This window comes from Haemaphysalis longicornis, unplaced genomic scaffold (genome assembly GCF_048455015.1).
Source record: "Haemaphysalis longicornis isolate Haplotype H1 unplaced genomic scaffold, Haemaphysalis longicornis Haplotype H1 scaffold_5, whole genome shotgun sequence".
NCBI classification, from domain to species: Eukaryota; Metazoa; Arthropoda; class Arachnida; order Ixodida; family Ixodidae; genus Haemaphysalis; species Haemaphysalis longicornis.
The window spans coordinates 152,682,157-152,698,370 of record NW_027526385.1 but is presented as its reverse complement, the minus strand read 5'-3'; the positions used below and the strand labels follow the sequence as shown (position 1 = coordinate 152,698,370).

The 16,214-nt window shown below is 49.3% G+C and overlaps 1 long non-coding RNA gene across 2 annotated transcripts in view; it reads right to left on the bottom strand.

The window, feature by feature from the left end:
- Positions 1-12,295, bottom strand: part of LOC144139461 (uncharacterized) — a 61,026-nt gene extending 48,731 nt beyond the window's left edge. Inside the window, exons 1-2 of one of the 2 annotated variants that reach the window (XR_013316215.1) lie at positions 11,964-12,295; positions 9,679-11,715 (exon numbers count right to left, since the gene is read on the bottom strand). This is a non-coding gene — a long non-coding RNA (uncharacterized LOC144139461). Of the gene's footprint in view, positions 1-9,678; positions 11,716-11,963 lie in introns of those variants that run through there. The other variant, XR_013316217.1, reaches the window with a different exon arrangement.
- Between the last annotated feature and the right edge of the window lie 3,919 nt (positions 12,296-16,214).

Genomic DNA, 16,214 nt, shown 5'->3' with positions numbered 1-16,214 from the left:
CTGGCTATTGAAGATAGCGAACAATTCTGAAAGGTTTGACTATTTTTTTTTGTTTTTTTCCTAAACTCTAGATTTATGCAGTCCTACCGCGAGACCTTCAGTTTTCGGACAAATGTGCAGCTGTATCTAGCAAACAATCTTCACCGCTACACCTAGTAGGGAGAGTGTAACATTCTCCCGCCCTGACCGATCCCCTTGTAGATTATTTCCTTCGGAATTGCGAAATGTCGGCACCACCCAATCCTCGAAACAAAACCTACAAATCAGCCCCTCAAAACGCTTGTACGCCTGTACTGAATTGAAAGCCAGGGAGGCCAGTAGTATCTGCATTTGTGAGCCATTGCAACAGACTTCATCACATATGTCATCTCGCAATTTGCCCCAAAAAACCCGAGGCGTCTGCAGCTGCTATTCAAAAAAGAATGACGGAGTGCAGTTGTATGTATGTGAACGTATTGTGCAGTGTGCTGGTGATCAGTTGGCGTGATTCGAGAACCCTCACGCAGCGAAACTGGCCACGCTTCTTTACAAAGTGACAGTAACTTAGTGCAGTTCCTTTATTAACTTTATTTCCTTGTTCGGCAATAAAATCCAATGTATATTCTCCAAGTCTGGTTCTAATACGCTGTTTGTAATTTTTGTAACCACAAATAGCGCCCTTTTGGTACTCTCCAAACCTACACCCCCCCCCCCCCCTCCCGCTAATGGATGCCACCCTTGCAAAAGCTTCTGCGGGTGGCCTTGCGTATATATACACGTTCGCGAAACGCCCGAGGCCAGCAAGCATGTAGGATAGTTTTCCTTCTAAATAATTTGTGCCACGACTTTAAGTTATTGTCCTATTTGTATACCTGCGATCTTCATTAGGGGAAAATATTCGGCCAGCTTTACAATTCAGATGCGAAGACTCAGGAAAAAGCGGAACTGGTGGTCTTCACTAGCTTCAACCTGGCTGTTCTTAGGACTGTCCCTTTCGTAGGAGATGGAGCGTTAACAAGCGAAGCTTTCTCCATGCAAACAGAGTTAAATCAAAGTTCAGCATCCACACTCCTCAAGTCAAAAATGCAAATTTGCTAATTCCGAAGCGAAAGCCACTTCAAAACAGCCAAAGCCCAAAACCCACGCGGGCGCTGCCGAACCAAAAAAAAAAAATGCTGGGCGCCACTAATGCGATAATAGCGCAATTGTATAGACGTCGGTTCAGTAATGCGAGGGACCCATATTGGATTCCGACAATGGGAAACTTTTTTAAAGACAATAGACTTTCTTGGGCTCCTTAAACCCAGAAATTTTGGTCTGTCTGTATGTCCGTCTGTCTATCTGTAACTCGATTCAGCCACCCGGCCAAAGTAAAATGCTTACTGCGCAATATTCTTATATACACACAGCCTAATGTAAACGTCTACGCCCGGTTTATATGTTCATACTTGTCAACTTTGTTGAGCAAGAACAAGACATTACGCAAATATAGGACAGGAAATTAGTACACAAGGGATATTTACACTGTTCGTTTATTAAAAAATTCATGGTGATTGGTTTTTTGATAGCAAATGATATTCTGCATCTACTGCAGAAATCCGCGGCCTCCTGGCGGCATATGAAAAATCACGCGGCAACAGCAATGAAAGGTTCCACTAGCTAGGTTCCACGTTCTGCTTGGAACGCACGTGGAGCACGGCCACACGGTTCTATGAACCTTGTAGTCGGCCGCCTCCATTCACGCGCGTCTCCGCCGTACTGCAGCGCTTTCATCGAGGAACCCAGCCTGTAGCAGTGAAACGGGGTAAATTGAAATCGCCTTGCGCAAATTTTAGTGTGTTTAGCTTGGGATGAGCGCGACGGTACATGAACATAATGACAGGTGAGCGGGAAAGCAAAAGGGGGCGTTTCCTTTGCAAATGTCGACAAAGACTATCGTCTTTTGACGGCATTTGCAACGAAAGGAGCAGATACGCGGCCATTTTTTTTTTCTTAAGGCGCGGACTCCCAGCACTTGCTCGAGGTCTCATTGCCTCCTCGCCGCTTTATGTCACTCTTCTTGGCCTTAAATTTCCCCTCTCCACTTCGCACAGCGGAATTTTCGGGTAACGATGCGCACGGGCAGAAGAAATTTTGAACAACTCCGCTGGTTAAAAGAATTTTATCTTGTATAAAGTGTGTTAACAACACTGTTTCATTATACCTTTAGAAATCAATTACGTATATATTACGCAATAACAAAACATGATACAAGCGTGTGTGCCAAATGTCATAGCTTTACCAAACCAGCGTGGACCTCGGGTGAAACCAAACCACCATGCTTGCAACAAGGACGCAAAAGCGCTGTGGCATAAAGGTCCAGCAAATTCAGGGCCGCTCACTTGCTATTGATCTCCCGAAACACAGCATCGTGTGACGGAGTTTCCTTTCTTGCTGCGTTTAACCCGCCCTCAACCCAGTGCCGCCTTTACAATGTCCACGAGGACACTTACATACGGTACATGGTAAAGCTAGGATCACCCTTTTGATAATATATTACTAAACACCCCAGAAAACATGCACGCACAAAGGCGGCAAATAACCAATATCGCGTGTGGTTTGTGCCAGTGCTCTTTCTTCAGTTGTATTTGCGCTCTTGTTTGGTAACTGAAGCATTGTATAGAAACACCATAATCTGAACTCTCATCTTATGTCGTGCAGTTTACGGCCGTGGCAGACTACTAAATTGGAAACGCTCATGCCTAGTTCATGGGTACTCGGTGTGCTGTGGTCGTACGTACAGTCGCGATTTTCGGGCATTCACGCACGCTTATATAGGGTGGCCTAGGGTGTTGTTTGCTCCGAGCCCCGTCGGATGGGTAGTAAAAGTGCTGCGTATTAGAATGGAGAAGTAGAAGTGCAAGAAACTGCAGGCTTGGCGCGTGGCGGTTCGGAAAGGAGGGTGGTGTTCGGAAATTTTATCAGTATCCGACTATTGCGAAGCTGTATGCAGCCCGTGAGTACTGTTTGGTAGCTGCGAAAGCGTTTGAGAAGCACGGGTAGTATTACATGTTGAATAACATATCTACGAATAATTTAGTCAATATCCGACATAAAACTACATTTCGTACTACGAATGGTAAAAGGGAACCTGTGTTTTTTAACTATCAATAATTAAAGCAACCACACATATTAACGACAGTAATTTAGCCGACAGTGCACCCCACTAAGTAAAAGGGTGCTCGCCGGAATAGGAAGTTGAGTTGTATTTACAAAAGGGCTAAGATACCTGAAATAGATGTTTAGAGAAATTCGGCGAGGCTCTTTTTTATGATGTTTAGACGTAAGTACACAACTGTGAGTGTAGCTTCTTACAAGTACGGAAATGTAGCAGACAGTAGGTTCCGGAGAGCATTGCGTGTGAGCAACTTCAGAGATAGAGAGAAATAATTATTTAGTGGAGAGATTACCTCTAACCTAGAGAGTATTGAAAATCGTAGCTGAAACCGAGGTATACCTGTGGAGAGAGTTTGCTCTCGACGACCACCAACTTGCGCTAATTGCGTCATTATCCCAGTGGTAAACGTCGAAAGATAATTCTACCTTTAAATTGTGCACAGCACCTGTAGTTGTACAACCTGCGCCCTTGTCTGTCTTCCCCTGATTTGACCCCTGCAACAGGCTGATCTCCCTTGGGTGGTGATTGCCCTACGATGTTTGTCATGAATACGGCATGATATTGTTACGTGGTGGCAGAACAGACTTGAGACGAACGATGAGATAGGGTGAAGCGATCTATTTACATCATTTACCTAGCGGCTACTACAGCCCATTACAGAGCTCGCGCAGGCTGCGCCCTTCCCCATCTTCCTCCTCGTCATCAGTGTGATTGACGGTAGGCCATGGTGCCATGCGGATTGACCACACCGTCCCGTTACATCACTTCACCCCCCGGTCGAGGGCGAGGTCGAAGCCGGAGCGAGGTGGCAATTGTGATGCGAATGGACAATGAGACGACAATTTACATTCAGGAATCTGTTGCTGCCACGGATGACGATAACGTGCTTGGTGATGCATGGCCCCGCAACAGGGGTGTCTACAGCGGCGGCGAAGCGTCCTAGGTTGTCAGAGCCACGTCGGACGAGAGGCCTGGGGACACATCTTTGGTTCGTCTCGTCACGGCTGATCTCGGCAGGTTTTCATCGGCGTCTCACAAGCTGGGGGCGCGAGGCGGGGGACGTGGTCGATCTGTGGTCGTGGCGATGCTAGGGTTACCCGAAATGGCCACGCACCAGCGACGATCGCGACCACGCCGCCACGGCGTGAAGAGGTGGCCAGACTGAAGATGGTCGACCCCCACACTCCACCAAATGTTACGTGGCGACACGACAGACATGAGACGAACGATGAGATGGGGTGAAGTGATCTATTTACATTATCTACACAGCGGCCATAACAGAGCTCGCGCAGGCTACGCCCCTCCCCCCAAATCTTCCTCCTCGTCGTCAGAGACATTGCTGGTGGGCCACGATGTGATGGGGATTGACCACAGCGTCCCGTGACAATGTCATATTACGGAGCCAGTGGTTGACAGTACGTGCCTCAGCAGTAGCTGCGTGTAAGAGATGGACAGCGAGCTTGTTAGTGAACCCCAAAAAGGTGGAATAGAAAATCTGGCTTCATTCACTAGAAAATATGACTTTAACCAAAACAAAAAACGTTCCCGTGTATTTTAGAACGCAGAAGCACCCAGAGGGGTACAATAAATGTGGCTCTGTACGCGGTACTATACAACGGTCCCACAATTTTCTGGCCGAATATTGCGCCTGGTAGTGCAAGGAAACCAAACAAACCTGGCGTTTTGGATCACCGCGTCATCTATTGGCTGGGCTCTGCTGATATTGTTTCTTTCTTTTTGTTTTTCGACCCTAAAACTGACACTGCAAAAACTTCCAGTTCAGTGGGTATAAACATGTGGAGGCAAACTGTTCAATTATGTGTCCCGCAGTTTTAACCACTTCCGGTGTAAGTTGCGCCTTATAGCCAGTGTCAGCGACACCTGTCGTCACGTTTTAGCAATTTTCTACCTTGTTTAAAAAACAACTACGAGTAAGACCAAACTATTTGTGTTCTCGGTGCCCCACTCTATCGATCTAGAGCGACTTGCATTTCGACTTCTCTGTCCCTATAACCCATGCAATCATAAGCAGTAAATTGCGACGAACAAGCTCGCAGGCATGCAGCGCTCGTAACATATTGTCACGTGACGACGCGGAGATGGGTAGTCAGGAAGGAGGTGTATTTACAAATGACACCGTAGCCACCGGGCGAAAAGACGGGTTGATGGCGCCTTTTAGGCCCCTTTCCGTTGTCCTCCTCCGGGAATCGTTGTATTGCGGTAGCCACTGACTATACTACCCGCTACGCTATCACCCGTGCGCTCCCAACGAGTTGTGCTACAGATGTCGCCGATTTCCTCCTGGAGGACGTCATCCTGCGTCATGGTGCTCCGCGACAGTTGCTCACGGACCGTGGCCGGTACTTTTTGTCACAGGTTGTCGAGGACCTTCTCCGCTCTTGTGAAACAAAGCACAAACTGACGACTGCATACCATCCTCAAAAAAATGGCCTTACTGAGCGGCTCAACAAAACGCTCACTGACATGCTTGCAATGTACGTTTCCACAGACCATCGAGATTGGGACGTTACACTACCTTATGTCACATTTGCTTATAATTCCTCCCGGCACGACACGGCTGGATATTCTCCTTTCTTCCTTCTTTTTGGTCGTGAGCCTACTTTACCGTTCGACACCACACTACCGACTTCAAGTGAGCCGACCACTGCATATGCTCGTGACATCATCGCCCACGATGAACTGGCGTGCCAGGTTGCCCGAGAACGACTATTGGCCTCACAAGCATCCCAGAAGTCTCGATACGATGAGTGTCACCGCCCTGCACACTTTGCTCCTGGCTCCTTGGTTCTTCTGTGGACCCCTTCTCGCCGAGTTGGACTGTCTGAGAAGATCATGCCCCCCTTCACTGGCCCCTACCGCGTCGAGCGTGCCGTCACCCCCGTAACCTACGAAATCGTGCCTGTTTTGCCTCTGACCTCGTCTGGGCACTCAGTACCTCAGCGCGTTCACGTGAGCCGCCTCAAGCCGTGCCACCGACGGAGTCTACCTGCCACTGCTCCTCCTTCATAACAGGCACCGGGACGGTGCTTCTGCGGCGGGGGAGTTGTGTCACAGACTTCGGACAGATTCCCGAGAAACGTACACGGGGCAATCTCTCCCTATCGGGGTATGTGCTCCAGTGGAAAGACGCTGGGCGATGTCCAACGGAATGAAGAGGAAGTAGACGAAGCCCGAGCTCCCGCTGGGTTTGCGCCATCAACCCGTCTTTTCGCCCGGTGGCTACGGTGTCCTTTGTAAATACATCTCCTTCCTGACTACCCATCTCCGCGTTGTCACGTGACAATATGTTAGCATTGCCGTGGATGGTTGTAGCACTTATTCACGCGCTTCCTCTTTCGAACAAGTTATTGGTGCCACGCTGGAGTTGTTCCTTTTTGCGGTCCTTGTTGTGTCGTGGGCGACGGCGAGCGGCCTCGGCAGCGACGGGAGCGAAGGCCGGCCGCCGGGCACACCCACAAGCCCAAGAAGAAAGAGTGCGGCCTGCTCGTACCAAGACCAGAACCCCAAGAGAACGTTTATTGTTCGACAAGACGACACCGAGACGCATACGCACGTGACCCGTCACGTGCGTCCACAGCAACGACATCTAGTTACAATTAATACAACCAAGCGTGCGTCCACAGCAACATCTAGTTACAATTAATACAACCAAGCGCACACAGTGAGCGGGCGCTCCACTAGAGGGCGCCACTACACCACATCATCTTCCCGTGCAAAAGAAGTTCGCACACTCTGCGAAATACGCCACTACACCACATCATCTTCCCGTGCAAAAGAAGTTCGCACACTCTGCGAAATACATACAGCATCTTAAATGCACACTCCACATCATTCTCCCGTGCTTTGAAGAATGTCTGCATCTCCCTTTCACTTGACTCACACAACAGGCTATCAGTCGCTCACGACAGTTCTATAAGTCCCCCCCAAAAAAAACCCGTCCAAAAAACATCTTCGCTCACGACAGTTCTCTAAAGTCCCAAAAAAAACCCGTCCAAAACACTTTCAATGATGATATACGATTCAACACAGACATGACACGTTCAACATGACGCAAAGCATGAACCGAACGTATACCCCTTACTGCACATATTCGCGAAGCCACTGAGGCTGCTTAGTCTTACGGCGCGGACGCGTAGACGTTGAACTTGCATTATTTGACGATCCAGAAGCCCCCTCATTTTCCCTTGTGTTGTCTACATGGCTATTTGGATCTGTTTGTTCACTATTTTCTTCCTGACATTCTAATGGTTCCCGAGGGACAATGGATTCAGACCTTGCACTGGTAGAAACCTCCGACAGATCAGGGTCTGTCTGAACACTGGGGCTTGTCCCTTCTGACAACTGTAGACTAGGGGACTGACTGTCACAAATGTCCAAGTTAGACAAAGAGTACAAAAACTCTTTATGCCTCGACGAGAGTTCAACATTGTCAAAGGAATACGGTGCTGAGCCAACCTCGATTCCCTTCGGAACGACTGTGAGTTTCGAAGCGTACCAGATCTTTCCATCACTGAGCTTAAAGGTGAAAGGTGCAACCTGAGCTTGCACTGTCAACGGCTTACCATACTTCAGAAATCCTTGCTTACGGAATTTTACTTTCACGACATCTCCCACCTTTATGCGGGTCGGCTGCGCACCTTTCCTTCTGTCAAAGTACTGTTTAGCTTTATGCTGCTTCGTGAAGACCTGATTCCGAACATGAGGCAGGAAATTGTCCGATTCTGCTGCCTTTTTACGTATCCTGAAGTTGCTAATATCCACTTTGGAACGAGGCTGACGTCCATGCAGCAAAAAAGCTGGAGAAAGACCTGTCACTGAATGTGGTGTGACCCTATACGACCCAAGAAATTGTGTAATGCTCTTCGAAGCATCCTTGCCTTCAAGTCTGGCTACCTGTAAATGTTCTTTGAGAACTCTGTTAAACCGTTCAATCTGGCCGTTAGCCTGAGGGTAATAATTCGACGAGAACACGTGGCGGATACCTTTTTCCTTTAGATACTCTTGCATTTGTTTGGAGACAAACTGGGGTCCATTATCCGTCACTAAAACCTCAGGGAGCCCTTCCCGACTGAAAGAAGAGTCCAACAACTTAATGACATCCTCAGTTGAAATGGAATTTGTGCCCAGAACCTCAGGCCACTTAGAGTAGTAATCGACTAGTGTAACAAGAAATCGGGGGTACGACACATCTAACGGACCGACGATGTCCATTCCCAACTTTTGCCAAGGCCCTTCAGGCCATTCCACTGGCTGCAACGGAGCTACATGAGGCTTAGCAGACTTGTCTGCCAGCTGACAAACGTGACAATGCTTTACATGTTCTTCAACATTGCGATCCATTTGAGGCCACCAGTAACGTTCCCGGAGAAGTTGCTTCGTTCGTACTATTCCTTGATGATTTTCATGTGCTAACTCGAGAAATGTAGGTACCAGTACACAAGGAATGACTACACGGTCATCACGCATGAGTAATCCGTCCACAACAGAAAGTTCATCCCTTACATGAAAGTAAGCAGTTAAATCACTGTGTACCTTTTTCTTATCAGGCCAACCCTTTGACACATACTCTGCTACCTTCTGCAACGTCACATCGGCCTTCGTTGCCAGCTGCACGGTTTCTTTATCGACTACTGATGTTACTAGTGACACTATCTCTTCCTCCTTAACAAGTTCTTGACCGGTCTGAATGGGTAATCTCGATAGAGCGTCAGCCACCAGCTTTTCTGACCCTTTACAATACTCGATGTCAAAATTGTAATACAGCAGACGAGCTGACCACCGTGAAATCCTTAAAGGTCTCCGACCTGAGTCTCCTGCGGCTAACAAAGCAACTACAGCCTGATGGTCAGTTCTAAGTGTGAACCGTCTGCCCCAAAGAAAATTGTGCCACTTTTCGCACGCGAACAAACAAGCCAGCGCTTCGCGCTCTCCCACAGAGTATTTTCTCTCAGTCTCCGACAAAGTTCTAGAAGCAAAGGCTACGGTTTAAGCCTACAACCATACCGCTGCTGTAGTACCGCGCCAATTCCCACATCAGATGCGTCGGTAGTAACTACTACAGGCAAGTCAGGATTAAAGACCTTCACAACCGGAGAACATGTGACGCACGCTTTCAACTGATCGAAACTGCGCTGAGCATCATCAGACCAACAAAACGTCTGACCCTTCCTGAGCATGAGGCGAAGTGGTTCAACTATCTCTGCATAGTTCTTTATGAACTTAGCATAGAATCCTGCAAGACCTAAAAATGATTGCAGTGACTTTATGTCCGTAGGAGCGGGAGCATGAACTATAGCTTTTACTTTGCTCTCCAAAGGTGAGATGCCCTCAGCCGAAATCTTGTGACCCAAAAAATCAAGTTCCTTGACCGAAAAAAGGCATTTGTCGTTCAACTTCATGCCACTCTTTGCTATACATGTTAAGACTTCAACCAGGCTCGCGTCATGCTCAGCTTGAGTCTTTCCCCACACAAGAATATCATCAAGATAGCAAACAACATTTTTGCAATTTTTTAAGATCTGAGACATCATTTTTTGAAAAACCGCAGGCGCCGACGCCAGACCAAAACACACCCTCTTAAACCTGAATAAACCTTCATGAGTCACGAAAGTAGTTAAGTCCCTACTGCCCTCTTCCAGCAACAACTGATGATAAGCCGACGCCAAGTCAAGCTTAGAAAAACAAACAGCACCATGAAACATCTGCAACAGCTCTTCAACATGCGGTAAAGGATACCCATCAATGATAATTGCCTTATTCGGTTCCCGGAGGTCCACACACAGCCGAATGTCCCCGTTCTTTTTCCGGACGACGACGAGTGGCGAAACCCACTCCGAGGCGTCGACACGCTCAATGACATCATTGTCCTCGAGGCGTCGCAGCTCGCTGGACACTGGATCACGGAGAGCAAGAGGCAATCTTCGTAGCTTAGATGCAACTGGAGTCACACCTGGCCGCCGTTGGATCTTATGCGAGACGTCCTTGACAAGACCCAACTCGCCGTTGAAGAGATGTTCGAAACCCGGGGGCACGTTCACGGGACACTGCACTGCACACACCGATACTAGTCGACACGTAAGAGACGCACCGTCGATCTGAATGCCCAGTTGCTGGATGGCGTCGAGCCCCAAAAGAGATGTCCCTTTGTCGGTGACGTAGAATGTGACGGAGCAAGACCGTTGCAAGACTTGAACAGGAGCTTGGAATGAGCCGCGGATGCCGATACGTTGTTTGGAAAAATTCCACAAGTTGACGGAAGCCTTGGACAGCGCATGCTGTTTACTGAAGTGACGCTTGAAATCTTCGACAGTCATCAACGACACGGATGCTCCGGTATCGACTAAGAGTTGCATGGTCACTCCGCTGACTTCGGCTTGAACGACTAAGTCCTTTCTTGGAGAATTGTTGACGCTGACTTCCGCTTGGACGACTAAGTCCTTTCTAGAAGAAGTGCTGACTGTTAAGACGGAAGATCTTGCGGGTGCGTTGATCTCCGTGGATGCTGGATGCTCTACAGGTTCCGGTGTCGAAGCGGATCCCGTAGCTTCCTTCGAAGAAACTCGATGCACTGGTGCCGGCTTACGGCACATCGATGCGAAATGTCCCCACTTATTACAAGAGTTGCAGCGCCGATTTCGGGCTGGACAATTTTGAAATGCTGAATTATGCCATTTATTTCCGCATCGTTCGCACAACTGAAGCTTGCCTGCAAACTTCTTCGCCTGAATTCTACCGCGGAACTCTACAGCTGACTGCGGATGGAAACGTCCATCTTGGAGGCCACCATCTTGCCTTCCCGAACCCGGTGGAATGACGTCACGGCCTCCCCGGCTGGCCAGGCCATCTTGAATTCCTGTGCCGCCATCTTGAGCGCGCCGGCCTCCCCGGCGGCCCATGCCATCTTGATTCTCCACGCCACCATCTTGAGCGCGGCGGCTTCCCCGACTGTCATCTTCCGCGATGCCACCTTCTCCTCGTCGACCTACTGCTTGTACTTGATGCGAACCGAAGGCTTGGTTCGCCAACGACAAAGATTCAAAACTCCGACCAATCTCTTCAGCTTTCTCCAAAGACAACCTTTCGCCATGTGCGAGCAGCTTTTCTCTAACCTGGGGGTTAGACGTTCCATGTATGATTTGATCTCGGACGCGCTCCGCGTACGTCAGCCCGAACTTGCAACGTACGGCTTTCTCCTTTAGAGCGGTCACGTATTCTAAAAAACTTTCCCCCCGAAATTGACGACGGCTTGTGAACTCATGTCGTTCAACAAGCGTATTTGTGGACGCAGCGAAGAGCCGGTCCAGCTGCTCCAAAAGTTGGTCGAATTTCGAAATGGCCGGAGCCGAGGATGCGGTCACACTACAGTCGGTCGCGGAGTCGGTCACGATAGGGCTGGTTACGTTAGCGTCGGTCACGTTACTGGCGGCGTCCCTCCTTGCTTCGTCCTGCTCCGCCTCAGCAAAATACCTTCGTTGCCAATCCCTACCCAAAACACTGACGAGCGCCGACGCGCGTCGTCCGTCATTCCAGTCGCTGCCGCCAGCCGCCTCGAGATGGGCCTGAAACAATTTTTTCCAGTTATGCCACGGAATCGGAGGCGGCCCCGGCAATTCGAGGAAAACGGGCAGGTTATCGAAGAGGCCCATGCTGCCAAGCAGGAAGGAGAGAGATGCAGGAGCAGAAGCAGAAGAACGAAGTAGGGCGAGGCCTAAACGACGGTTCGACAAGCGTCAGCACAAAGAACGCTAGGCCTCGCGACGCCAGACGCGCCGGACAGTCACACTCGAGCGAGGTCAAACGCACTCACGTTTTCATTCTGCCGGACCCGTCGACGATGTCGTCGCAGCAGAAGAAAAGCATCCCATCCTCGTCGCCAAAAAGATGTTGTGTCGTGGGCGACGGCGAGCGGCCTCGGCAGCGACGGGAGCGAAGGCCGGCCGCCGGGCCCACCCACAAGCCCAAGAAGAAAGAGTGCGGCCTGCTCGCACCAAGACCAGAGCCCAAGAGAACGTTTATTGTTCGACAAGACGACACCGAGACGCATACGCACGTGACCCGTCACGTGCGTCCACAGCAACGACATCTAGTTACAATTAATACAACCAAGCGCACACAGTGAGCGGGCGCTCCACTAGAGGGCGCCACTACACCACAGTCCTCATAGCATCCAGGCTGCATTTTTATTTACATATGCCTAACCACGCCAGCCAAACCAACGCCGCCTGTATTAACATTGCCTGACGCGTCGCCCGCTTTTCAATGGGAAGGGTAGGGACGCTTAGTTTAGGCACTGATGCGCTATGTGGCGCGTGCCGGCGGACATCTCGCCTTACGTCACTGCTCGCGAGTCGCCAACGCTGCACCCACCTCTACGACGTGTATCTGTCAGCTTGCCTGTTGGGCGTCAACGGCCGTTTCGCTTACATCTTAGCCGCGACGGGGCGCTAGTTCTGTGGCGCACTGGGGATCTCGTTCAACGTGTCTCTCGCTTCATACTTGCTGCATTTTTCCAAAGTTAAAGACGGAGGTGGACTGAAATAGTGTAAGAACATACTGATTGTCGGGTAGACAAATAGCTAACAGAAAAACGTTATTTTCGGATGGGGCAGCCATTATTATACTGATATTTTTCTTTCTGGAGTATTTAGAGAAGAAAAACTTGCGTGCACGTTTTTTTGTTCAGGCGCTCACTTCTACGATTTCTTTCCAATAATATCACGTGCTTGTAAACTTCAGAAAATTATAGGGAACAAAAGGATAAGCAGCTGGGATCCCGCCACGCTGTCCGGGCGCTTCTACAGTACAGTCCTCAATTTTAGAAGTGCGTACTGATGCGGAGTGCGAACAGCGGGGTCCAAACAATACCTAAATGCGGAGGGGATAGAGGTGGGATGCCCCACTCAGAAAATTTCAAGGCCTGTGATCCGAGTAGATAAGCGCGCAAAGCCGGCATCAGCCTGTGGCAGCGCAAGGGATTTTGCTTCGTGACAAAGGAAGTTTTATCAGTGACATACCAAGACAGACAGGCATTGTGAAAAACAAGAAGGCGCAGGAGCGCCGCCTCGGGAACGCTAAACAAACTTTCCACTATTTTGCATAGTTTCCGAGAAGCGGCGCTGGCTGGCGGACACGAAAGCACACTGGAAGGCTACGGAGCGGGGAAGAGTAGGAAAGAGCAACAGGCTGTTTGGCCATTTTTCGCTCACGCGTTAGGCACTGTTTATACAGGCGGCGTTGCCCAAACATAGTTCAATGTATTACAGCAGTGGACGTGGACACACTTCACCGGATTTTGTAAATCAGCAAATTAAACTTCTAGATTTTTTTTTAATTCCTTTCAGGCGCACCTGGAGAGTCTTGCTACATGTAGGCCGAAGACACGGCTACCAGGCCAAGACCACTCCGGAACACTCCAAGGAAAATCCTGCGGCCGAAGGTGCCAGGAACAAAAATGCATTACTGATTTGCAAATCGGCAACTCGTCAAGAATATTTCGTTTAAATACACCGTGCACGTGTGCTCCTCTGCCGCAGCGAATTCGACCGAGCTCTTCCGAACTCTACATAACCACGTGACGCACTGGCGTAGACTACATAATAATCAGGACACAATCCGCAACACACAAAAGGCCACTTCTCGGCCTTTGTGTGCTTTTCCTTCTGTGTCGGCGTCAACATTGCGCGCTACAATATTTAGCTAGCTAACAACTTTGCAACAACATGTTCTTGGTATCTCCCACCTATGCTGAGCTACCCGATAGATGGTAGAACCCCATTCATTTAAATACGGATGATTAAATGGACACTGAAGTGATATGTAAACATTGCGGGATTACTTGCGCAAATTGTAGTCCGGAGTCCCCAGGCCATGTTTCGACCACCCTGAGCGCGTTTACGCGATTTTATGTAGTAGAAAAATGAATTCAAAAATGCTGTCCTCCTCTCTTTACGCTCGCCCATTTTCTGCGGCGTTTTCGTGTGACGTCGCGAGGAGCCGAGCTCGCAATTGGCTGCGCTACTGCACGGCTCCCCGGCCTTCAGACAGAGTCTGTCGGCCCAGCGTTTCGTCCGCCGGCCGCCGACGGGTCGTCGCAATTCGTTCGCTCAGTTGAAACGAAGCCAGGACACGTTTGTGAATGGAAGAATCTGCCTTTCTTTACTTGGTTAGTTTGTACACTGTATCTAGCTCCAAATCAAGGTCGCTTCACACAAGCGCACATGCGACGCTTCGCTGACTGGTACGCCAGTAGGAAAATATAAGGCCTCTTGAAGGCGGGAGAAGAGTCAGCGAAGTCAATATAGGTACTAAGGAAATAAAATCAACTGATATTTTTACCGTACAGCGTAAAACTAGGGTGCGGGAAGCAATTTTTTGCGCTGGGCGAACAAGCACAGCGGTCAGCAGCACGACTACGCATCTGCGAACGCTTTCCCGTCTACGAAATGCAATTGCTAGACGTGAGCTATTGTGGAAACTCGGGCGACGCCTAATGCACGACCGTAATACAACAAATAGTCACCTAAGCTGCTTGAAATGCCAAAACTAAATAAAAGTGTAAAGTGGTTGTACAATATATACCCTATATTACCAAGGGCAGCAGAGCCCGCCCCGTGGCCTAGTTCTATTGTTTCCAGATTTTGACATAGCCTACAGTTAAGTGTCCATGGGTGTACATATAGTCCTTTTTCCTGCAGCCAGGGTTTTACATCTTTCTGGACTGTTGGGATGCGGTGTTTCACTGGGACATCCTCCAACGAACCCTGAAAAAAGACTTACCATTAACGCCTTATGGCATTCGCTTTTTGCCCGTAAACAATGATGGAGGCGTGCCCTATGATATGTTCATGGCACTTAGTCTGCAGCTCGAGTAGTGTGAGCCGGGGCCTACAACCCATTTGGTCCCTCAAACTGGACAATGAGAACCTCAATGGACAATTAGATCCTCTACGGCCCTTGAAGATTCAAGTAGTGTTAATCCTCCCTCCCTGCTATTCCCATTTCCCCCCTCTGGCCAACCGGCCGTCCCATCTCAATAAAGGACTTTACTACTACTTAGTCTGCATTCTATGTGGAAAACTCGCATGGCGGTTCAAAATGCCGAAGAGGATGCTCGCACAGTGCGAGAGTACTTCATTGAAAGCGTTGCTTATATAAGAGAAGTTTATCGAGTGATGCCGGAAGAGCCTGAGTGGTTACCCATTCTGGATGTTCTAGCGCAATTTAAGATGATTTAAGCCACTCCCTTCAGCCGATTGGTGGCTGGAGCTAGTAATTGGTGTAGTGAACAGTGCGTGCTGTGTTGTCGCCAAGCAGGCAAAAAAGGAAAAAAAATGCCCCGTGGCCTAGTTGTCTGGGGCGCTAGGTATATCACCGAAAGTATTTTGCAAGTCACGAGTTCGAATCTCCGCTGGTACGTGCTTTTTTTTTGTAAGTTAACTTTTTTGTTTTCCGCCGATGTTTTCTATATTGAGTTCATCTTTTTTCGGGCCGCAACGTTCATGGCTCCACGAACTAGTTCACAAAACGCGCGCAGGCTGGCACTGGCGCGCTAGCGAGTTCTCGTTGGCGTGCTGTTGCCATAAGCACCGACTGCTTGCAGGCAGTGGGCACAGGCCAGAATGAGCAGACCCTTGGCCTGGTGCGAACACGGTTTTTACGATACAGGCATGAGGGAGGCAAGCTCCAAATATGGGGGAAAAGCGCATGACGTTTGGGCGTCTACGGATACGCGGAAGGCGTTCATGCACTGCGTAGGTCTCGGCTAGTGAATGCTACGATTCCAAGCGGTCGTGGGAGGCTGATCTTTATGCATGTTTACAGCTGACAACATGGCAGAAGCGCGGTACGATGATTACTGAGTTATTGAGAATGCCCATCCAACAACGCCACGGGTTGTGTTTTACAGAACCGAAACCGAAACTTGTTTGGTTGCTCACCTTGGGCATCGTCCAATCACGGTGCCCGCTCCTCCCAACGTCACAGCTTTAGTTGGTGCGGCCGCCGCAAACCACGCATGGTAGTTTTTCTTCTTTCGCGCTTTGTAAAATAATTACCGATT